This window comes from Dasypus novemcinctus, chromosome 14, assembly GCF_030445035.2.
Source record: "Dasypus novemcinctus isolate mDasNov1 chromosome 14, mDasNov1.1.hap2, whole genome shotgun sequence".
In the NCBI taxonomy this organism is placed as follows: Eukaryota; Metazoa; Chordata; class Mammalia; order Cingulata; family Dasypodidae; genus Dasypus; species Dasypus novemcinctus.
The window spans coordinates 41,713,840-41,740,111 of NC_080686.1; the positions used below are offsets into that span (position 1 = coordinate 41,713,840).

The 26,272-nt window shown below is 36.2% G+C and overlaps 1 pseudogene; it reads right to left on the reverse strand.

Moving 5' to 3' along the window:
* Nucleotides 1-20,039: 20,039 nt before the first annotated feature.
* Nucleotides 20,040-20,900, reverse strand: LOC101429493 (arpin pseudogene; annotated as a pseudogene).
* Between the last annotated feature and the right edge of the window lie 5,372 nt (nt 20,901-26,272).

Genomic DNA, 26,272 nt, shown 5'->3' on the forward strand with positions numbered 1-26,272 from the left:
AGACTGGGAGAAAATGTCTGGAAAACACATACCGAATAAAGCACTTTAATCAAAAATAGAGGAAATTTCTTAAATCTCAACAAGAAAACAAATAATCCAATTAAAAATATACCAAAGGTTTGAATACACACCTCACCAAAGAAGATAAACAATTGACAAAAAAAGCTTATGAAAAGATGTTCAGCATCATTTGTTATTAGGGAATTGCAAATTTAAATCTTAAATCACAATAAATATCACAACATATCTATTAGAATGGCTAAAATCCAATACAACTGACCATACCAATTGCTGATGAGGGTGTAGAGCAATAGGAACTCTCATTCATTGCTGATGGGAAAGCTAAATAGTATAGCCACCGTGCCTGTTTCTTTCAAAGCTATACATAGTTTTACTATCAATATATTCTCTAGCAGCTGAACTCCTAGGTATTTGACTAACTGATTTGAAAATATGTGTCCACACAAAAACCCACACAGCAATCTTATAGCAGCTTTATTCATAAAGTACTTTCAGTAGCAGAATGAATAAACAAACTATTTAGTGGAGAATGATATGAGCTATCAAGCCATGTGAAAACATGAATGATTCCTGAATGATAAAGAATCCAGTCTACAAAGGCTATATAATGTATGATTTCATTTATGTGATATTCCAGAATACAGAACTACAGAGATAGCAAAAGAAGAGAAATTTGGGGAGAGAAGATTGAATAGGGGAAGTTCATGGGATTATTTGGGGGTGGTGAAACTATTCTCTATGATAATGTAATGGTGGTTATAGGACATTCTACGTTTGTCAAAACCTACAGAACTTCAGAACACAAAGGATGAACCTTAGCGTACGCAAATAAAAAATCATTTAGGCAGTCAGCAGATCCCAATAGTAAAGGGAGACTGCAAATAATTTAACTGTATTAATAAATTTATGACATACTCTCATTGAAGATCATGAGGAAAAGTTGCTGCCCAAAGTAACTTTGGAAATGAGGGGTACTGTGATTAATGGCAAAAGAAACTGAACGTAAGCATTGTAGTCTAGTCGACCAAAGTTGTTTTCCATGAGGGTACAAGCTAACAATTCTGAAAGCACTATGTATGTATGCTTGAATTCAACAGATATTTAAATAAATGGTGGATGGTGGAAGCCAGTTTTCTCCCTGTTGAAGTGAGAGTTTTCGGACACACAAGGGGAGAAGCCTAGAAGTATCCATGTGATAATGGATTAGGACTAGAGACATAAGGATGAACTCATGTTTAGTTTAATATAGATGCAGATGGCTACATATAGAAGTATTTGTAGATATGTGGATATACTCAGGTTAGAATACAAAGATAAAATTCCTTACTCTTTAAGCTGTGAGGACCTATTTATAACAATACTCCAAGGAACAAATCTAGAACCCAGGTGTTGGTTTCAAATACCATTCCTCAGTAAAAAGAACCAGGACTTGTTGGAAAAAGGACAGATTCTAGGCCTGGAGCAGGACTATACAAGATGAGCCAAATGACAGAGCTCCCAATTGCCAAAGCTGAAATAATTTGAGTAACATGGGGTATTTTGGGGACATTGGAATTTTCCTGAATGACATTGAAATGATAGATACAGGCCATTATACATTTTGTTGATGCCTATAAAATTGTGCAGTGCAAAGTGTAAACTATAATGTAAACTATAGTCCATGTTATAGTCCAATACATGTTCATCAATTATAGCAAAGGTACCACACTAATGAAAGATGTTAATGGGTGACAGTGTGGGGGCTAGTGGAGGGGTATATGGGAATTCCCTATGTTATTGAAGTAACATTTATGTAATCTACAGCTCCCTTAAAATTAAAAACAAACAAATAAATAAATAAATATTGTATTATAACCTGAAGTATAAAATAAATTTCCATCATTCCATAAGAAATGGAAAAAAATAAACCAATGGGGACAATAGACAACTCCTGTGCAGAAGATTCCCAAATTATTTAGATACTCTGTCCTCAAGGAGATAGAATATAATTCTTAACTTTTTAAGTATAAATCGCATATACTAATTTCCTTCCAAATAGTAGTGTATGGAAAGGGAGGAGGCAGGTAACTTTACGGTGTAGAAACCTGGCAAACTATTTCAGCCAGGAGTTCAAAGTTGATGTCAACAGTCATGGGTCCTGTTGAAAGTATGTAGTTATGATATCATGGGATAAGAATAACACTTTACTTCTGTGATCTTCCCCTAAACCAATACTTCCATTCTAATTCTGAGAAAAATATCAGACAACCCTCTATTGAGGGACATTTTACAAAATACCTGATCAGTTCTCAAAAGAATAAAAACCTGAGAAATTGTCACAGCCAAGAGGAGTCTAAGGAGCCATGACAACTAATTGTAATACGATATCTTGGAACAACAATAAAAAAAAGAGTAAAGTATGAACTCTAGTTAATAAAAATGTATCAGTAGTACTCAATCATTAATTGTGACAAATGTACCATACTAATAAAATATCTAAATAATAGGGATTACTGGGTGTGGCGTATATGGAAACTCTCTGTATTATCTAATTAGAGTCTAAGGAGCCATGACAACTAAATGTAATGCGGTATCTTGGAACAACAATAAAAAAGATAAAGTATGAACTCTAGTTAATAAAAATGTACCAGTATTCAATCATTAATTGTGACAAAGGTACCATACGAATAAAATATTTAAATAATAGGGGGAACTGGGTGTGGGGTATATGGAAATTCTCTGTATTATCTTTGCAACTTTTCTACAAACCTAAAACTATTTTAAAAGAAAAATTTTATTAAAAATGGTCTTAATGACACAGGTTTATAATCTTTGTACACAATTCTAAAATAGAAAAATCTCTGAAAAAAATGTTTAAAATTTTAAAAAATGCCATTTAAGCAAAATGCGATCTACTTACCATCTTTATTTATCCAACATTAGTGTGAATATTTGTACGTTTCATTTTGAAAATATTATTGTCTGATTGCACTGTGCTGCTCCACATACTTCTAGTGGGGTTACAAAATATATGGTATAAGTACCATATTGCCTTTCTAAAATCCACAATATTTTGAATCCAGAAACCCATTTTTCCTCATGGGGTCTGATCAGGAATTGTCAATCTTAAGGACCTTTTCCTTAGGGTTTTGTGAGAATTATATGAGATAATTCACAACAAATTTAGCACAGTACCTGGCACAGAATATGCATCTAATAATGTTGTAATTGCTGTCATCAGTAACATCTCTAAATATTCCATGAATCAAACACATAATTCTTTCTGTTTTCTGAAATCCTAAAGGTTCCTAGTTATTTGGAGAAGTTGGAAGAATTCCAGTGCCTGAAACCAAGAAACATAGTTTTCCAGTGAGGACCCATGCCTACAATTATACATATCCCCAATATGTGGCCATTAAAGGGACATTGGCATGCATTCATGAAGTTCAGCCCTTATATTATTGATTAGACTTGTGCAAGAATGTTCGCAATCTTGCTTATTGGTTGCACTGAGCTGAATTGAAATATGTTCTATAACCATGGCTTTCTCCATAGATTTAAAGTGTTTTGACGTATCCCTGTCACCAGTCTGCAGGGTATCATGCATGCCTTCAGGATCTTTCTGTTCTTGTTTTTAATGCTATAATTGTGCTGCAACAGCTTTTCTTTCTCACATGAGGTACAAGAGGAGAGAAATCAGAATGAATCCAGCTTTAGATCATCACCTTGTTCTCGGGGTGATCCAGGTGGCATCAGGTTTATTTTCATTTAGAGATAACCAAACACGGTGAGGACACACACATTGTTGTCTGTTTTGTGAACCTGACTCAGATACTTCCTTTTCATCTTGTTTGTATGCCCCGCAGGTCAGGAAGATTTTATATTAGTCCAGCACACACAGTTATATTGCGGTTGCCAAGAACGGCCTGACAAGGGGATATATTTTCCACATGATTTTGACAGAACCTGGCAGTCCCGGTGTGTGTGATTCTTCCTGTCATGAAAACAAAATTCCTTTATTATGACTCTTTTTTATCTTTCTTCCTATGTGCCCAGTACCTTTTCACTATTTTCACTAGTCTTGCTATTTTTCCCTTGTTATTAAGTCACCTCTGGCTTTACACTTCCTCCATTGAGGAGTGAGCCATTGGTATGCAACAGAAATAAACAATCTTGAAACCAGCCCAGTTATTTTCTTTTGAGAGAGGAAGTCTTCAAAGTCATAAATATTGATGCTGTCCTTATTTGTTAAGACTTCTCATTAGATCCAATCTGTCATTTGAGAACATGTGTTCTTTGAACCATTTAAAAAAATGTAAAACTTCAGATTGTTTTAGCCATAGATGCAGACTGCAGTGATAATAGAATTTGTTTGGCTTCAAGACAAACATCAAAGCTATGTCCATAATGATTTTAGCTGTGAGTAATCATCATGGCCAGTCCTACATGGAAACAGGGCGAAGAAACTACATGGGTTGATTTCTGTCCATGATCTTAACCCCTGCTTCCTATCCCATGCCTTATAAATCCCTGTCCTTCTGAAAATTGGGAGCCTGAAATTCCACACAGTAGAACTTTAATCTAAGGCTTTGGTCCCTATTATAAGTTATTTACAATTGGTATGAATGTGAGGTCTGAAGTAAGCTTTAATGGCTAGAGGAAAGAAGGAATAGGGAAGCATGGGGTCTGAGGTATGTAGGAGTGAGGGAGGGAGGTGATAAAAGGAAAGTTGAGATCCTAGATGCCCGACTGCTTATGTTATAACATTACATGATGTATTAGTCAGCCAAAGGGGTGCTGATGCAAAATACCAGAAATTGGCTGGTTTTCATAAAGGGTATTTATTTGGGATAAGAACTTATAGATGCCAGGCCATAAAGCATAAACTATTTCCGTCACTAAAATCTGTTTGCACATGTTGGAGCAAGATGACTGCTGATGTCTACGAGGGTTCAGGCTTCCTGGGTTCCTCTGGGCTCAGCTCCTCTATTTTCGCCACAAGGTCAGCTGTAGACTAGGAGGATCTTTGCCTCTCTCCACAAGGACAGTTGTAGACTATCAGGTGAACAGCTCTGCCTCTCTCCCTGGGGCACCAGCTTCAGCATCAAACTCCAACATCAAAACTCAAACATTAAAAGCCCTCAACTCTGTCCTTTGCCATGCCTTTTATCTGCAAGTCCTCACCCACCAAGGGGTGGGTACTCAACACCCTACTTGATTAAGTAATCAACTAAATCTCTGAATCTAATATAATCTCATATGCCCAGAAGAAAAGACCAGTTTACAAACATAATACAATATTTCTTTTTGGAATTCATCAATAATATCAAACTGGTACACATGAGTCTATACTCCTGAAATTACCTTTGTTATCTGAAAATTATCCCTTTATATTTCTTTTATAAAAAATTTTATTTCTCCCTCCTTCCTCCATTGTCTGCTCTCTGTGCCCATTGGCTGTGTGTTCTGTGTCTGCTTCTGTTCTCATTAGGCAGCTCTGGGAACGGGTCCTGGGACCTTCCGGAGTGGGAGAGACACTCATTCACTTGCACCACCTCAGCTCCACCTGCTGTGTCTCTTATTCTCTTTCCTCTGTGTCTCTTTTTGTGGTGTCATCTTGCTGTGCCAGCTCTCTGCATGGACCAGCACTCCGCACAGGCCAGCACTCTGTGCAGGCCAGCACTCCGTGTGGGCCAGCTCCCCACATGGGCCAGCGTACCTTCACCAGGAGGCCTTGAGCATCAAACCTTGGACCTCTTATATGGTAGACAGGAGCCCAATTGCTTGAGCAACATCTGCTTCCCCCTTTATGCTTCTTGTTTATAAGAGAAAAGCGAAGGGAAGGGAAGGGAAGGGGAGGGGAGGGAAGGGAAGGAGAAAAGAAAAAAGAAGAAAAGTGACTTTTAGCAAGAATCATTTCTAAAACCACAGATTATTTCTTTTATAAGAAGGGGAAAAAGACTATTGTATTTGTAAAGTGACCTGAAAATCTTAAATGTACTCAAAACCATACTGAAAATTAAACCTGGGTCTAGCCTTCACGTGGGTAATCTGCTAACTGTCATTGTTTTGGTACTTTTGGAGCTACTTCAATAATTATAATTATATATGATTATTCATTATTTCCCTCTGCTCCTCTTGTGGTAAAAAGATGATCCTAGCCCTTTCTCTTCCTCTAACCTTAGCCTCTTCTGCAAAGAAGCGAAACTACACATAAAAATATTTTTTTATGAGAAAGTTTTCTCACTGTTACTACTCCATAAATAGTAAAGTGAAAATTTAGTCAGTTATCCAGATAATTCATGTCAAGGTGCCCCTTAACCTTAATGGTATAATGGCCATAGTTCTTTTAATTTTCCATAAATAGATCAACCATAGTGTCTACTGTACTACTTTACTGACAGTCATTCAAATTTACTATTTCCTGTCAAAAACTTTTTGTTATAGAAAAAAACAACATATATGGAACTACCCAATGAATTATATTTGGCAATTTAAAAATTTTGAAATGTTGCCTCCATAGACAGATTGTTTAATAGGAAGAGAAAATTTGATGGATATAACAGAGAGGTCCCATGAGTGTCTTTTTGGGAGCCCATCATCTGTCTGGTCGCTTTATTTTTCTTACTTTTAGAGCTACCAGAAAGTTACTTTTCATTAAAAGTGATAATTCTGAGAGAATTTGTAAAGTTTCACTTCTGTGTCCATTTGTCCTAGGAACAGTATTATTTTCAAAAGCTGAATGCCTTACAATACAATTACTAAACAAAGCCATGTATTGATTTTGAGGAAATTCTGTTCATTTCAAGACAGGATTCAAAATGGCCAGCAAAAAGCAATATTCAGTTTCAATTACTGCAAAACAACTTTATAACAAGGAGAATGGGGATGCTAAAATTAGCCCCCTTTGCTGCCACCTATTGCTTCACCAGAGAAATGACTTATGTGTAATATTTTTCCTTTTAACATAAATTATTCATCAAAATAATTATTTCCAATATTAAAATCAGATTATCTTCATGATACTTTTTTCTACAGGGAATCTTTTTTATCTCTATCAGTTGGGGAAGCAGGTCTTCAAGAACTAACAAATGACCAGTGATTCAGCTTTTCCTCCTGACACATGCAGTTGACATTTGAGGAAGTTGAAAGGACAAAAACTAACAAAGCTTATGGTTGCTAAACAAGCTCATAATACCCCAAAGTCCTTGTAAACTAATTCTTGTAAAGCAAAAGCACTTAAATGTTGTGACAACACTCTCCATCCTGGGAGCAAAACTTAAATTTAAGACTTTTTTTTTCTCCTCGTAATTGTTGTGTGCAGGGCACAGTGTTAAATCCTGGACATATAATGATGAAAGTGACACTGTCCCTGCCTTTGAGCAAGTTACAGTAAAAAAAAATAAAATAAGACAAGTTACATTGAGAGAAGTCTTGTCGATACAGGATGAACTGGTGAGGATTAGGAAATCAAGTTAGGAGGTTATGATAGTAATCCTGCTATTAGGTGGGTAAAAAGGAGGGTATTGGTGAAAAGAATGGAGGAGAGACAATGAAAAGAGAAAATTTAAAGATCAAGATCAAGACTTGGTTACTGGTTCTCTCTGCCTAGAGAAGCCTGCACCAAATCTTGGTGTGTATTTATGTCTTTCTCTCCCATTTCTCAGCAAGCTCTGTTCTTTCCCCCATTTCCTAAATAAATCCTTTTTACTAGCCTAACTCAAAAAAAAAAAAAACTTGGTTACTAAAAGGATTAGGGAAAAGCAATCATTCATTCCAAGATCAGAGCGAGGAAGTTGGGGAGAAGTTTTGGTTGGTTGGCAGGAAAAATGGTTCTTTATCTCACTAGGAGATCTATGCAATCACTGTGACTGTGAAATATGACCCTCTAAAACCACAATAATAAACAAATACAAATCATATAACAAACCAAAACAGCAGGTGAGTAGCTCCAAAATAGATATTACAAAGACATCCAAAATGAAATGATTTTGTTCTACACGTAATAGCCTCTTGCTAAGATGGTATTAATTTTATTTTAGAAACAATTCAAATTTAGTTAAAATTTTAATGACAGGAAGGAGTAAAACCTTCTCTCTTTGCAGATGACCTGACGTTGTACATAGAAAATATAAAGGAATCCCAAGAAAACCTGTAGAGCTAATAAACAACTTTAAGAAAGTGGCATGGTACTAGAGCAACTGCAAAAATCAATTGTGTTTCTATACACCAGCAACAAACAATCTGAAGAGAACACTAAGAGAAAATAAGTAGAAATAAATTTAACTAAGGATGTAAAAGACTTAACACTGAAAACTACAAAACATTTCTGAAAGAAATTAAAGAAGACCTAAATAAATGGCAACATACCATATGTTCACTGACTGGAAGACTCATATTGTTAAGATATCAATACTTAGATTAAGTGATCTACAGATCCAATGCAATACGTATCAAAATTCCAGCAGCCTTCTCCATAGAAGGGGAAAACCAACTCTCAGATTTATATGGACCTTTAATAGGTCCCCGAAAGCCAAAGCATTATTGAAAAAGAACTATGTTGGAAGACTCACACTTCCTGAATTCAAAATACACTACAAAGCTAAGTAATTGAAATAATGTGTTACTAGCATAAGAACAAATAGACCAATAGGAATAGAATTGAAAGTCCAGATATATACCCACCCAACTATGACCAACTGATTTTCAAAAAGGGTGCCAAGTACATGCAATAGGGAAATAATATTCTCTTTAAAAAAAATGGTGCTGCTGAAAGGAAGAGTAAATCTGCTATTTGCAGATAATATGATCCTATACCTAGAAAACCCTGAAAAATCTGCAGCAAAGCTACTAGATCTTAGAAATGAATTCAGCAGAGTAGCAGGATACAGGATTAATATGCAAAAATCAATAGTGTTTCTATACACTAGTACTGAGCAGTCTGAGGAGGAAGTTAGGAAAAAGATTACATTTACAATAGCAACATAAATTATCAAATATTTAGGAAAAAACTTTACCAAGGACATAAAGTACTTGTATTCAGAAAACTACAATGCATTCCTAAAAGAAATCATCAGAGACCTAAGTAAATAGGAGAGTATTCTGTGTTCATGGATGGGAAGACTAAATATCATTAAGATGTCATTTTTACCCAAATTATCAAATTTATTTGGAAGGGTAAGAGACTCCAAAAACCCAGAAACATCTTAATAAGGAAGAACAATATTAGAAAACTCTCACTTCCAGATTTTAAATCATATTACCTAGAACTGAATTGATGGTTTGGAAACCCTCACATCTATGGTCAAGTGATTTTTTTAAACAAATCAATTTTATTGATACAAATTAATAAAGCATAAATCCATCCAAACTGTACAATCGATGGTATTTAATATAATCACAGTTGTGCATTCATCACTTCAATAATGTTTAGACCATTTTCATTTTTCCAGTTATAACAATAATAATAATGATAAATGAAAATCAACGAAACAAAAACTCATCACTTCTCAATCTCTCTACACTTTCCCTGCCATACATAGCCGGTATTCTATTTCCTTTTCTCTAGTTTATTTGTATTTATATTTTGTAAAAACTGTCTTACATATGCTATATCACCCATATTCATATTTTACATGCAGTTTCACTAAGTTATACAATCCCATGTTATATTTTTTAGCTTTCTTTTTAGTAATATAAATGTCCTTAGACTTCCCCTTTCAACCACTGTCATACCCATATAATAGCTCTGCTACACAGTTACAAACACCTTGATGAGCTCCCACCATTTTCACATTTCCAAAGATTTACAAACAACCTTTTAACCAATTCTGCACAGATTAACCCTCAGCTTTCCATTTTCTACCCTCCTTCTATTTTCTGGTGACCTATGTTCTAATTATTAATTCCACATAATACATTTAGTTCATAATAGCTCAATCATACACTATTTGTCCTTTGTGTCTGACTTGCTTCCCTCAGCATAATGTCCTCCAGGTTCATCCATGTTGTCATATGCTTTGCTACTACTTCATTTCCTCTTACTGCGGTATAATATTCCATCATGTGATGTTTCCAACTTCCGGCAATCATGAATAATGCCACTATGAACATCAGTGTGCAGATGTTTATTTGTGTCACTGCTCTCAGTTCTTCTGGGTATATGACTAGTAAAGGTATTGCTGGTCACATGGTGTAGCAGTTTAATATCATTGATTAATTCCAAAAAGAAATATTGGATTATGTTTGTAAAGTGGTATTTTCCTCGGGCATGATTAAATTTATGATTAGGGCTTTGATTGGCCACATCAGTAGGCCCATTTTCACAGAGAAAATGGCATGGCAGAAGAGTTAGTTGGAGCTTTGAGCTGGAGTTCACACAGGAGAAGACCACAGAGGAATAGCGACGGCTCCTTAGAAACAGTAGAAACCCTGGCAAAAGAGACAGAGCCATTCATCTGATAGTCGACAGCTGACTGTGTGGAGAAAGCACAGCAGCTGAGTCCAGAGAGAAACCCAAGAAGCCTGAACTCTTGGCAGACATCAGCAACCATCTTGCCTCAACACGTGGCAATAGATTTTGGGGAGGGAAGTAACATGTTTTATGGCCTGGTAACTGTAAGCTTCTACCCCAAATAAATACCCTTTGTAAAAGCCAACAGATTTCTGGTATTTTGCATCAGTACTCCTTTGGCTGACTAAGAGAACGGCAAGTCTATATTCAACATCCTTACGAACAAACAGTCCTGCACAGTAGCTGTACTGTTGTACATTCTCATTTACAGTGAATAAGTGTTCCTATCTCTCCGCATCCTCTCCAACATTTAGTTTTTCAGATTTCTAATAGTGGCCAGTCTAATAGGTGTGAAATGTTATCTCATTGTAGTTTTGATTTGCTTTTCACTAATTGCTAGTGGTGGTGAACATTTTTTTCATGTTTTTTTTTTTTTTTTGCCATTTATATTTCTTCTTTGGGCAATTATTTATTCAAGTCTTTTCCCCAGTTTTTTAAAAAATTGGGTAGTTTGTCTTTTATTGTTGAGTTGTATGCTTTATTTATATTTCATGGTTATTAAACCCTTATTGGAGGTATGTTTTTGGTTTTTTTAGCAAATATTTTTGTCTTTTTTTAAAAGATAAATAGATCACACAAAACTTATCGGATATATGACTGCCAGATATTTTCTCCCATTGATTTGGCTGCCTTTTCCCCCTTTTGACAAAGTCCTTTGAGTTGCAAAAGTGTTTAATTTTGATGAGGTCCCATGTATCTATTTTTTTCTTTTATTGCTTGTGCTTTGGGTATAAGATTTCAGAAACTACCGCCTACCACAAATTCTTGAAGATGTTTTCCTACATTTTCTTCTAGGAATTTCATGGTTGTCACTTTTATATTTAGGTCCTTGATCCATTTTGAGTTAATTTTTGTATAAGGTGTGAGATAGAGGTCATTTTTCTTTCTTTTGCAGAAGGCTATCCAGTTCTCCAAGCACCATTTGTTGAAAAGACTGTCTGGCCCGTTGGGTGTGCTTAACAGCCTTGTCACAATCACTTGACTGTGGATGTGAGGATCTATTTCTGAGTTCTTGATTCAGTTCCATTGGTCAATCTGTCTGTCTTTATGCCAGTAATGTGCTGTTTTACTCCTTACCCTTCCAAATAAATTTGATAATTGGCTTTTCTATTTCTACAAAAAAAACTGTTGGGATTTTTATTGGGATTATGTTGAATCTGTAAATCAATTTGTGTAGAGTTGTCATCTTAATGATAATGAGTCTTCCAAATCACGAATGTGGAATGTCCTTCCATTTATTTGTCTTCTTTGGTTTCTTTCAGCAATGTTTTACAGTTTTATGAACTGTATTTATGAATACAGGTCCTTTATGTCCTTGGTTAAGTTTATACTAAATATTTGATTTTTTAAGTTACTATTATAAATGGAATTCTTTTGGTATATCATACTATTGTCTATCTTTTTACCTTTTAATTTACTCTTGTTAATAATCTTCATTACCACATTCTTCTCCAAGTCTCTTGCCCTTGTTTTATCCTTTCAGGCCATAGCACTCCCTTTAAATATCTCTTGAAATTCTGGTCTTTTGGTAACATATTCTATCAATTTTTGTTTGTCTGTGAAGATTTTGAACTCACCCTCAGTTTTGAAGGACAGTTTTGCTGGATACAGAATTCTTGGCTGGCAGTTTTTCTTTTTTCAGTATTTTAACTTCATCATATTACTTTCTTCTCTTCTCCATGGTTTCTGATGAGAGTTTGGCAGTCAATCTTATTGAGTTTCCCTTGTTTGTGATGCTTTGCTTTTCTCTTGCTGCTTTCAAAATCCTCTCTTTATGTCTGATATTTTGTCATTCTGAATAGTAAGTGTCTCAGGGTAGGTCTATTCAGATTTATTCTGTTTGGGGTATGTTGTCCTTCTTGGATATTTATATTTATGTCTGCCTTTCATAAGGTTTGGGAAGTTTTTGATCATTATTTCCTCAAATATTCTTTCTGCCCCTTTCCCATTTTCTTCTTCTGTGACACTGATAGTGCACATGTTTGTGCATTTTATGTTGTCATTCAATTCCCTGAGACCCTCTTCCATTTTTCCCATTTGCTTCTCTTTCAGGTCTCATTTTTTTCCAGGTCAGATTTTCTGTCCTCAAAATCACTAATTTTGTCTTTAAGCAATTCAAATCTGCTCTCATGTACTGCTAATGCATTTTTAATCTCATTCATTGTTGTTCATTCCTATAAGCTCTATTAATTTTCTTTGAAGGCTGTAAAATTGTTCTTTATTCTTACCCACTGTCTTCTTAATATCCTTTATCTCTTTAATCATATTTTCTTTCAATTTTTAAAATTGATTTAGGAGATCTCTGTGATTATCACTGATTAGCTGTCTTAAATCCTGTATCTCATCAGGATATTTGGTTTGTTCCTTCGGCTGGCTATTTCTTTCTGTTTCTTAGTATGACTTGTAATCTTTTGCTGATACCTAGGCATCTGAATATGTTGATAAATTTGCACTGATGGTCAGTTTCTCTCTCTTGCCTTTTTTTTCACAGCTTTTCCTTGATATATGGTTCAACTAATTCTAAGTCTTAAAAATTGCACAGATTTAGTTATTAAAATTGGGCCAGGGACTCACTGATGAGGTGCAGATTTTCTCCCAGGAGTGTGTACAGAGACAAGTAAAAGTAGTTTTTGTCCATGCAGTTTCCAGCCAGACCAGCAGATGGTAATCATTGGCACACCTTTCCAAGTGGGTGTTTCAATCTCCACTTTCATATGGTTTGATCTGGCCAAAGCCGAGATACAAAACAGGCTCTGCTGGCCAATTCACTGAAGAAAAGTTTCCTGACTCATCCTCCATTTTCCCTTGCGACAGCTAACAGGGAGGAAGATGTCTGTTGCCCTCTCTGTCTGCTGCAGTGATCAGGGGTTTTACCCCAGCTTAACACATGGGAGTGAGTGAGGGAGGGCCCTTCCTAGCCATTGCAGTGGTTAGGTAACTCATGTTTGTGTCAGGTTCTTGGTCTCTCTGTCCCTCACCCTCTTGGGAGGTGAATAGCATGGCCCTGGTCAGCTGACACCCAAAGCAGCTCCCTTGGACAGCTTTTTTTTATTTTTATTTTTTATTTTATTGAAATATATCACTCATATATAAACATACATAAACAAATGTCTAATAGTTGTGAACTTATAAAACAAACATATATAACATCAAACAAACATATATAACATCTCACCCTACCACCAATAACTTGCAGTTTTTAAACCTTTTTAACTAATGTTTAAAAAACATTGTCAAAATATTACTACTAAACAAAGTATTTCCCCCTAACCAATCCAATTATTATTATCTTTATATCATTTATATATGAACATACATAGACAATTAAGTGTATAGTAAAAGTTGTGAACCTACAAAGCAAACATGCATAACATCATACAATTGTTGGAAAATATCTTCAAGACTGATGGTAGGTGGTGGATTCTTAAAGGGGACAAGAGAAGGACTGAGTAGACTACTGATGTTTAATGTATGTAGAAGTTTTAATTAGCTTTACCATAAAATTGTGGTAATGTGTAGAGTGGACGGTAACACAGTGAGTCACAGCTAATTTATAAATGGGGATGTGACTGAAAACGATAGTCTAGTTATATAAATGCCATTTGACAGAATGCTTGAGAATAATCTAGGAACTGGATAGCACAGTAAATCAAGAGGTGGGTGAGAATTGTGGTTGATGGTACAGAGGCAAGAGTGTCCTTTTTAGCTAGAACAAATGTATATCACTACTGCAGGGTGTTGGGAATGTGGAGAAGCATGGGAAAAATACAGCTGGAGTGACCTATGGACTGTGGTTAGTAGTAATAATATAATATAATATTTTTGGACAGCTTTTTGCTCTTCATTGCTTTTGTGAGAGAGTTCAGCCCTGTCCGTGTAAATTCCATCACCATCTTCTCAAAACTTGGTCAAGTGATTTTTGACAAGGCTGTCAAACCCACCCATCTGGGGCAGAACAGTCTATTCAATAAATATTGCTGGGAAAACTGGATATACATATCCAAAAGAAAGAAAGCCTGTCTCACACCGTATACAAACATTAACTCAAGCACTATTCATTTAATTCTCCCCATCACCCTATGAAGCTAATACCATCTCTATGTCTGTTTTATATGGCAACATATATCACAAGCCTTAAAAAGCACAAATTCTCTGAATTCACTTTTAGAAATTTTACATAGGAAAATAATTAAGACTTTGTAAACAATATAGCTACACAGCATTATTTATAATGGCAGTAATTGGAAGGTATAATGGTTAGTTTTATGTGTCACCTTGACTAGGCTAGAGTACCCAGTTATTTAATCAGGTGTTGCTGTAAAGGCATTTTTTACAATTGTATATCTATATATGATTTATAATCAGTTGACCTTAAATTAAGGAGCTCACCGTCAATAATGTGGGTGGGCCTCATCCTATCAGTTGAAAGGTCTTCAAAGAGCAAAAACAGGCTTCCCAGAGAAACAGGAATTCTGTCTTAAGAGTATCTGAGTATCAACAGCAGCTCAAGACTGCAGCCTAAGTTTCCAAGCTGCCTTACAATTTTCAGACTTGCTGGCCACCTTGATTCCTTGAAATAAATAAATAAATAAATAAATAAATGGTATGGGAGGTCACACAGGGGTGAAAGTAGGATGCAAATTCAGAAAGTTTGGACCTGAGATGGTGTTGTCACCCACTACACAGTATATCATCCCAGTGGTGACCACCTCTGGACAAACTTTTCAAAGTGAATAGGATTAACAGTCTGGAGACGTAAAGCTAAAGGTATTACGTTACGGCTGGTATTTTATTTGTTAAATCATCCTTTTATTTATGGTAGAAATGGCCTACGTCATAGGTTATTTTCTCACAGTGACTTTACAGCTAGATATATTAAATCAGTGGTTAAGTTGCCACTTAGTAAAGGGACTATATGTCTATAAGGTGGCACCATGTGCATTTCACCCCATGCAAGTCTTTTCATTTTCAGTGCTAAGGCATTTTATTGACCACCCTCTGCCACGTCACCTCTGCTACATGACTCACTTTTTACACACATATTCTAAATGTTAGATTTTTCTTCATAACTATCTGTATATAATATGGGAATATAATAGGAATAAAAGTTGGATCATTATAGTACACAGAGTAAACAAATTCATTTCCCTTAAAAATTATTTTCTATTAGATTTCTTAAATTACAAATCTGGAAATGGCTCATTTGAATGAGGCAAACAATATTAATATTAAAAATAACATCTCTTTCTCTTTCCCTCAATGTTTACTCATCAAAAGTATCTAATATTAGTGGTGTCTCATATGAAAGAGAAAAGGGAAGAGCAGTAAGTGAAAATGCAAAAACACTCAACTCCAAACATTTGTTTTAACAAAACCTTATCATATGAACTCACTTAACTAAAATTTTGTGGGTGTATGTGTGTGTGTGAACTAAGAAATCAGAAGGAGGGAAAGAATAAACTAAAAAATAAGTAAGCCCGCATACACATACACTGTGGGACTTCAAGGCTATCCATGATCTGTTGCTTAGTGAAAATGGTGAGTTACCATATAATATGCACAGTATGATTCTATTTCGCACACATAGGCAACCCTTCATGATTGTGTGTATACTTGGATATAGTCATCTTTATTTAAGCAAGGGTAAAAATGAGGAAGGACACACAATGGGTTGTTAATGTTTGTTACCACAAGGGGTGGCACTGGAGAAAGAGGGAGGAGGAGAAGGGCATGGAGGGGGAGGACAGGTAATTGGCTTTTTCTAAGAACTATACCTTTTCGTTTTTTACAGCAAGCATATTTATATTTTTAAAATATAAATCAAAAATTTATATTTTTTAAATTAAAAATTTAAATTTTTTAATTTAAGAAAGTTTGAAAATGAGAAAGTATCATTTGCAACAAAAACTTAGCCTAATGTATGCATCTTTCCACACCATTCTCCATGCCCACAGAAAATATACAAATACAGATGCGTATGTGTAGGATTTATTTTACGTGAAAATGGAATCACATTATATTTTTTAGTTTGTAATTTGATTTCTTCTCTGAGCAATATAGCATGCTCATCCCATCAGGACAACAGATGTACCTGAAATGCATTCTTTTTAAAAGCTACCTCCTTTCATAATTCTTCCATTGATAGGAATTAATGTGGTTTCCAGTTTTTTATTACTAGAGCCAATGCTGCAATGCACCTTCTATACATATACATTTTATTTCTGTAGGAAAATTCCAACATGGATTTGCCGGGGCACAAGTTATAGTACTTACAGACTTAATAAATTTTGCCAGAATAGTTTTGACAGAGTATAGCAATTAACATTCCTACCAATATTACATGTTGTTCTTTTTTTAAAAAATTGTTGGCCAATTGTTGGTATCTCAGTTCAGTTGCAATTTACATATTTCTGAACACTGCTTATTTTCCATTTTCTTTTCTTTTGTTGATAAATAGTTTGTTGAATTGCTTCAGATATTCTATTGGATTGCTGATCTTTTTCTCATCATTATAAGGTTGATAAAAATTAAGGAAATATGCTTTGTCATAATTAAACGATTTTCCCCAAATTATTAGTATTTTGTGTTTTTATCATTTTCTAACATGTGAAATATTTTTAATTTTGCTGGCCAATTGTGTTCTTCTGCTATTTTCAGGATATTTGAGTCTGCGACATCTTGAGAAAGTCTCTCACATCCTAAGTGATATACATATGTATATATACATAAAAGTATACATAAAAATTCTCCTGGATTTTATTGTAATATTTTAATTTTAGAAATCATTTAGATATTTCATTTATCTTCAAAGATAATTAATATACTCATTTTATACTAATTATTTTAGTTAATTATGTTGAAGTATTGTCTAGAAACTCTAAAATAATTTGGATTAATGATGATGTTCTTTTCTTATTCATAATAGTATAGTGTTTCAGTATTTAGAGAATTTGCTATCTTTAAAACATGTTTCAGTAATTTCTTTTTATTCTATTTTTAATCAGATTATTTATTAGGAATGAGTTTGCATTTTATCATATGGCTTTCCAGGAGCTATTGTTATAATCTTGTATTTTTTCCTCTTTAATTTAGTGATGCACTGAATTGTGTTGGCAGATTTCCTACTGTTGAACCACACCAATAATTTTAGAAAACTTAGTCATGAGATATTAGCTTTTTATAAGGTTCTGGATTTATAAGGTTTTATATTAACATTGATTAGTAAGTTGACTTAGAGTTTGCTTTGTCCATTATTTTTTTATCAGATGGTGGAATCAAGATTTTTCTTACTCCATGAAACAAATTAGAGATTTCTATCATTTTTCAAATCACTTGAAAGAATTTCAGTAACAGAAATTATCTGGTATTTAAAATTCACTTGGAAATCAGCTAAGTCTAGGCCTATTGCCTTTTGAAGTGGTAGATATTTGGTTGTTTTATCATTTGTATTGCTATTGTGGTTATTGTACTCACATTTTCTCCATGTGTTAAATTTGGTAGGAAGTCATCACTTCCTCTTTGCTGTCATATAGGTAGCCACAAACTGCATGAGACTATTAAATTTTAATTAGAATTGAATAAAATTAAATTTCAATTCCCCAACTATCTAGTCATATTTCAAGTGCTCAACAGTCACATGTGACTAGTGGTTTCCATATAGGAGGTGCACAGTGAGATTATTTCTATCACCACAGAATTCTGTTGGGTAGCACTGATCTAGATGATCAAATATGTTGCTATGAGGTTGTGTATTTTATTAACTTATAATTCTTTTCATTATTGCCTTACCTACAGTTTATTTTTAGTATTGATTTCTTTTTTTATAGCTATAAAAAGATTTTAATTTGTTTGTAAAAACGATTTTTAAAAATGGAAAACAGCTGTTAAAATATGACAAATGGTTACATTTAAAATATAAGTAAGTTAGATAAATCAAAAAGAAAAGATCTCATACATAAATGGACAAAGGAACTGAGTGACAAGAGGAATCCATCTAGGGGAAAAAAACATGAAAAATGTTTAAACACACTAGTAATGGGTGAAAAGGCAAATTAAAGTATTATTCTTACTTTCTCAAATATTTAAAAAAAAATACTTTTCTACCTAATTCTGGCAAGGATAGGGTGAAAATATCCTTTGTCACCCTGCTGTTGAAATTTATAATTAGAACAGCCTTTTGAGAAAACAATTTAGCAATATAACAAGAACTTTACCAAAAATTCCTAGATTCCCAGTAATTTGACTCGTGGGAATCTGTCCATAAAGAAATCACCCAAAAATATAATGGGGGTGGCAGAACTACATCATTTACATTTCTGAAACATTAATTATATTAGCTCCAAATAGCAATCAACTTAAATATCCAAAAATTGGATAATGATAGAGCTATTAAGTTGTATTCAATTTGAAAAATGATCATCATGAAGATTATGTAGCAGTATGGAAGATGATTATGTAAGACTAACTGAAAAAGTAGTATCAAATTTTATGCCTATGCATAGTATTAAGATTATAATGACTATGTACAGAAATTGCATGCTAAAAAACAAACACCAAAAATATTAGAAACATAACTGAGTGAAATTGTGGGTCTTCCCCCCCCCCCCCCCTTTAAATAGATTTTCCAAGAGCATTGCTATTTATGGAGCATAGTTTAATCCCTAAAAAATATTTCCTTACAATGAAGTTGAAAGGATTTGCTTGGGATCCATTTGGGGATATAAAATAACCCACTTTCATCCTTAGGCCCAGGGATGGGAGCTGAGTTGGACACGGAAGGAAAAATAAAAATTCAAGTGGCCAGAGGAGGGAAGGAATTTCCCGGCCAGAAAAGAGGGTCGGCAAAGCATGGAGCCAGTGGAGAAGTTAAAAACTGACAACTCTAAGGGGAAGCCAAAAGGAGACATAGAGGCTCGAAGCAGGAGAGCAGAGGCTGCAGTGTGGGGACATTGAGGAAAGGAGGAAAATAAGCCCTGACAGAGAGCCTCCTTAGATAGGTGGGGTTTGGTGGGAAGGAGCCGATGCTGTGTGCGTGGGTGTGGGTATGTGAGTGTGTGTAATGAAGACAGGAAACATGAGAACAGAAGCAGTTAACTTCTCCCTGAGCCACTCTGCATTCAGCTGAGGGACGGTCGGTCCCCAGTTCTCACCAAGTCTGCTTCATCTGCGCATCCAGAAAGAAGCCTGCAAGGCAATCAAAGGCCATCGTTGAGATGTCCAGGAAGGTTAGACTCGCCCCTGGGCAGGGAGGCTCCGTGAGCCACAGCATGCGCACTCCCACCAATGACTTGGTCTCGGGTTTGATTTTAGCAGAGCGTGTTCAAAGGGTATTGCAAGGCATTTGTAGGGAAGAGCCCGGCAAGGCTGGGCAGACCGCTTTCTCGCGCTCCAGAGGGCAAGTCGATGGAAGAAATTCTCAGCGGTGCTATGGAAGGTGCTGGTGGCCCCCATGGGGCACCCTCTCCCACTAACCACAGTCGTCCCACTCCTGGTCCTCTGCCCCGTCCCCCTGCTCGCGGGTCTCGGCTACAGCCCCCACGGAAGACTTCTGGGCCATGACATTCTGGGCCTGTCTGTCCAGGATGCCCCTGTCTTTCCATCACCAGCAAAATTACACTTGGTCACTGTTCCAGCATCAAGTTTGGCCAAGGAATCCAGGAAGGGGCCGTCACCCCGCGTTTTCAGCCGCAGCCCGGCCTCCAGTTCGAGTTCCGTCTTCTCCGCCCCGGGCTCGGGCCCCCAGAACGCCAGTGTCTGGTCGGTGTGGGGCCCTCGGTCAGCGCAAGCAGCTCTGGCTTACTTACCAGCCCTCAGTGCCTCGGGCGTAAGCCTGTCGGTGTCCCCCCTTGGCTTCCACCCTGGAGGACGACACGAGGAAGCCCGTGTTCACCTTCCTGGTGGCGCTGAAGTTGGGCTCAATTTCATTTCCTTTGGGGTCAAACTTGCAGCGACGGATGCGCCTGGGCTGGATACACAGAGCATAGTAGCGCTCCTCCCTGCCGCGGGCGTCAGAGGTGCTGTGCCGGGACACGTCCACCAGCTCTCCCGCCAGCAGGACGCCCTGTCGCCCCTGGTGGGCCGCGGGGTCCCAGGCCCCCGGCAACCGCGCGCTCGGCACGGGTTTGTTGCGGAGGGCGCTGTCCTGGTGGATGCGGCTCCGGATCCCGGGCGCGGGCGGCGGGCGGCGGGCGGCCAGGCCGGGGAGACGCCTCGAGGGCGCGCCGAGTCCGCACGGCCCAGCCCCGGGATCCGGAACGGCTCGGCCAGGCTCGGCCAGGCGCCTTGATTTCTTAATTTTTCTTTTTTCCTTATTCAGATGGTTACTCATTTCAAAAAATTAGATTTTACTTTTATTATTCCTTCAATACTTTATTTTCCATTGTAAATTTCTTTTACATTACTCTGTGTTTATTATCTTTAATTCCTTTCTACTTTATTTTGGTTTTCCAGTTTCTTAAACACTTAGTTCATTTTTTTCAATAATTCTTCACATTTATTTTGGTAACGTATCCTTGGCTTTATTCCTTCAATTTTACTTTCATTTACCATTTTTATGCTAAGGTTTTCTCTTTCTTTTTTTTATTTTTGCGGCCTTGGGCAAGTTTCTTGTTCTCCTTTAACTTATTGATTGCATAGTTTGATTGAACTGTTTACATTCCAGTCTTTAATAATAAAAATTAAACGTCTATTTTCTGCTATTTTAGCAGTATTAAATCATAACTATATTCTCTTCCCAAGACAGTTTATGTTTTGTCTCTTTTTCCACACTTCACACAGAGAGATGAAACCTTTAGAAGACATTTTAAATTGTCTATTTTCAGGGCTAATCATGCTGTCATCATCAATTTAGACTTAATTCTATTAAAGGGTGATTTCTTTTGTAATTTTCTCTCTTTAGGTTTTAAGATTTTAACTTTTTTCCTTGGATTTCAGGAATTTCACCATATGTCTAGATGTGTGTGAGTGTGAGTGGGTATATGAGTTTATGCATGTGTGTGTTCGCTAATACTGCCTGGAACATGGTAAACTCTTGATGTGAAGTCTCAACGATTCAGGGCATCTTCCTTCTTTACTATTTTACTTTTGTCTAATATAATACTTTTCCCATCTTGTGGCAGTTTGAGATTACTTTATGAATCCCCAAAAGAAAAAGATTTTGTAAACTTATCTGGGTGTGATACCCTTTGATTGCATTAAATTCAGCTGAGGGGTCTTTTATTAGATTAGATTACTTTATCAGATCGATTTAGGAGTTTTGATTGGGCAACCTCAGTGAGGCATAACTCAGGTTGGGTCTCTGCCCCCTTGCTGATCTTATATAAATGGAAATATAGAAAAGACTGACTCAGACAGACACAAGAAGAAAGAGTGCTGTCATTTTTTATCCTGCCATGTGACAGGAGAAGCTCAAACAGCTGAGGCCCTGGGGAGAGATGAGCCATTTACCTGATAGATTACAGCTGGATTTGGGAGGAGAGCAGAGCAGCAGCAGGGGCTGATAGAAGAAGCCCTAAGAGTCAAGCCCTATGCCAGCTTGCAGCTGAAACCCAGAAGAAGCAGAGCAGCTGAGCCAGATAGAGGATGCCTGGAGGGATAGGCTGAAACCTTGCAGAGATTGTGAGTGGGTACGACTAGTTTTCTAGGGATATTTTGAGTTATTGCAACCAAATGTTCATAGGCAACCAGCAAGCAGTGAGGAGCAGTTTTTACTCTAGTACAGGGGTTCTTAATTTTTTTTGTTCCAGGCTTCCCTTTGCCAGTGAAAACCACGGACCCCTAACTCAGTCCACCCTACAGTGTGTATTATTTAATAAATATATCACACCCGCACCAACATGTCCTCACAAGAATCATGTTTGTTTTTGAATTTTCAATTCAAGCTCACTGATCCGCTGAAATCTTTGGGTCCTTGGACCCCTGGTTAAGAACCCCTGCTTTAAAGGAAGCTGCCATCTTGCTTCACCACTTGGCAGTTTACTGGGGTCAAAAGCAGCTGAGTTTGGTGAGAAAGTAACCCTGCTGATGCCTTGATTTAGCCTCGGAACTGTAAGCTTTTACCCCAAATAAATCGCCATTATAAAAGTGAACAGATTTCTGGTATTTTGAATCGGTACCCTTTTGGCAGACTAATACACATCTCTATTTTTTTTTTTTTTTTCATTTTAGGCACAACTATTATATGCTCATTAGTTCTTCTGTATCTGTTCTGCTGGTCTCATATCCTTTTACTCATACATTCCAGCTCTGTATTACTTCGCTTTTGGTTATGACATAATTCTTCCCCTTAATTCTTCAGAACTATAAATAACTTACTGGCAAAAAAACATTCTATTATTAATTTTTAAAAACATTTTAAAAGGCGGAAACCTTATTCATTACTTTTAGAAAGGTTTTGTGGAGCTCTAATTCTGTGTCCTGGAGAAACCTCATTACTTTTTGCCTAAAGATTTCCTTCATCCCGTCTGTTCTATTATCAATTCAGTTTTTGCTTTTTCACACTTGATTTTCTTCCCTTAAGTGAATGAATACCTTGAGTAAGTTCAATTTCTTGTTGTTATTTATCCATAAATATCTTTCCCTTTTAGTGTGTGCTGGTCAGGCTTTTGTCTTCTTTATAGATGGGGGAAATAGGACCACTTCTTTCTTTTATGGTTGACTGCATGGAATAAAAATCATTGCTTCTCTTTTGACCACTGAGATGGAACTGCCTGAGCCTTTTAGGGTTGCATGTGGCAATCCTTTTCCTTTAAAATGTCAAGCCAGGGAGCCCTCCCGTATATCAGCATATTTTCATACCAGTTTACGGAATTTATAAGTTTGGTGGTACTCAAAGACCCACAGTCAGCCAGCAATCAGAAACTTCTGAGACCCTGAAGATCTCTGTCGGCATGTCATTGTGGAACTCGAGAGAAAGAATTGAGAGAGAAAAGAAGCCAATTAAATATTTGGAGATATGGATTCTATCTGGGAAAAAGATGGCTTATACTATTCAGTAGAATATTTCATTTTAAAAGCTGTTGATATGAAGTTATGAAGGTTTCAAAATGTATGAAATATATAAAAGTATCAACTTACTACGATTTGAGCAATTCAACCCTTCAAGTTGTAGTAAAATTTTTGTTTCCTGAAGGTGCAGAATATGTATGGAAAATTCTTAAGAAGAGAGGTTAGTGATTGTGTAAGGCTATTCATAATTTAAATTATATTTTAGGCATGGTTCAGGAGTTCTAGGCTGGATGCAGCACCTATATTCATGATTTATAGTCACTGGATAAATCATTTAATCTCCACAGAACTTAGTATAGCTCATCTAAAAAATATAAAATGCAAAGAGGATACTGGCAGTTAATTATCACCTGTGAGTTACCTAACATACTCCTGAGAAACAGTCTCAGAAAACTTTTTGGCCTCAGCTAAATTAAGAATCACAGGATATCATGGCCCTTTGAAATATTTTTGTGACTAGAAGAAACCTGGGATGTTAAATCTGTGAGGACCACACATCTATGCTATAGTGCTGGGCTCATTTTTATCTCTGGAAAAATGTCAGCCCCTGTGTATGTTAATCTGTATGTGATAAGCATGGGACTCTTTTGATAAAAATTACCATCCAATTAATATTGAACCAAGAAAACATCATGGAAACTCAAATCAAAATAGAAAACTTAGGACACTCTAATTCAAGCTTGTCCTTTTTAGAATATAAATATATGAATATAAATATATGGAAGATACTAGGGAGGGATAGAAGCTAGGATAAGATTTATAGGAACTGGAGACTGATGTTAACTCTAGAAGGTTTTCCATCAGATATTTGGTTTTCCCTAAAATTATCTTTTTTTTTTCTTTTAGCAGTTTCTATCTGCTCTTGAGTGATTTATTGGAATGACTTAAATTTCCCACTAGATTCCTTCTCACAACTGAAATGACTAATAGGCCTTTGGGAGTTTAACCATGTTCTATTACATTTTTTGCTTCGGTATCCAATTAGAACACTGAGGTCTGGCATAGATATTGACATAGATTTCAGTAGTGACAATCATGCCCCTAAAAAGGAAATGCGCATGGTGGTGGTGGTGGGGGAGTGGGTATTTAAGAAAAAGTGAGATAAAAAAGTTGGACTCTGGTTTAAAATGTTACTAGATATTTAAAAAACAATGTACTTTTGCCATCTCTGACCTCTATGAGGAGTTACTCTTTCTCACAATTCACTTTGTTGTGAATGGAGGCTTCTGTAAATGCTGTAATTTTGTATTTACAGCACATTATGTATTTTCTGTTCATCAAAACGTATGCATTTCTTAGTTCTTTCTTTCCAGTGGTAATCTGTGGCGTGCACCGAGAAGTCACAACCAGGCCTCTGACTTCTGCAGTTACCATGGTTTTCTCATCTCTGCACTGCTGCCTTTTGAAATAAACATGCTTTTTTTGTGAGAATCTTTTTTTTTTAAATCAACTTAATGAATACCTTTCCATTATTATATTCACCAACACAACAGGTTAATCTATTGCATCTCACCATTTAAAATCAAGGAGTTTTGTGTATTCTGTCTAATCCTCTCATAGACACTATACAAACACATTCTAATTCTCAATAATTTAGATCTTTATCTGTTGCCCTGACAATTTAATTTTACTCTATAAGAAACCCAAGTAATTGGATCAGGGTACTTCTCAGTAGGAGAACGTTTCTAAATATTGCATGCATGCTGTAATTTTTCTATGTATTACCTGAACATCCATGCTTGAAACAAAGAGAGGTTTGGCATTTTGTAAAATATTTTTTTGTTATTTTGTTATGTGTGGCCATGCCACTAATTCACTTCTTTGTCTTGGTACTCTTTCAGCCCCTGTAGATGACCAACCAGTAAAAATGTGTTAAGGACCTTTAAATCCTTCTACTATAATATGACAGCTGCTAGATATTTCTTGGTAAATGAATGTGCTGTGTTGCAGTTGATTCTAGTCAGTACTGATTTATACTGAAGTCAGTACTAACAGTCTCATAATTTCATTTATTTCTTCCTTTGACTCTGTCAGCAGACAATCAGTTGAAAAGTGAAAGTTGTCTTTGTTTATTAATTACTTTGTTTACACAAGACTAAAATACAAGTTTACTTATTTTATCACAATTAAATGGTGTAAATTTTAGCAAGAATTTAATTTTTGCAACACACCAAATAATGATATACAAAGAAGTTAACTGCCTTAAGATAAAGCATTTTATATATATGCAGATTGATTTAGTTTGTAAAATAATTTGTAGCAAATATGCAAAATGTCATCCTTCTTAGAGACTGCGTAGAAGGCCTGGCATTGCTGTTCAATCTGCAGTTCCACTCCCTGCTCTATCATGAAACTGAGAGACATTACTGGTTTTTTTTAAAAGAACTATATCATTTCTCACTTGTGTAACCAAAAGAAAATCTATCACCAGGTCCTTTATTATTATTATACATATTGAATTGAGTCCATTTTTTTATGACTAATACTTTAAAATCAAAATAATTTTTGTATCTGGGGAAGAGGTAGAGCAGCTGATTACGAAATATATATTGGAGTGGAAGTAATCCAATAAGCAGATGCATCTTGAAGGGATGTGTGGGTGTCCCTCTGAGTTGCCTGGACCGTATGCTATCAGGGGAGGTTGGGAGTGGCTGGTGATGGGCTCCTTCTCCTGGCTGGAGAGGCTGCCCCTCA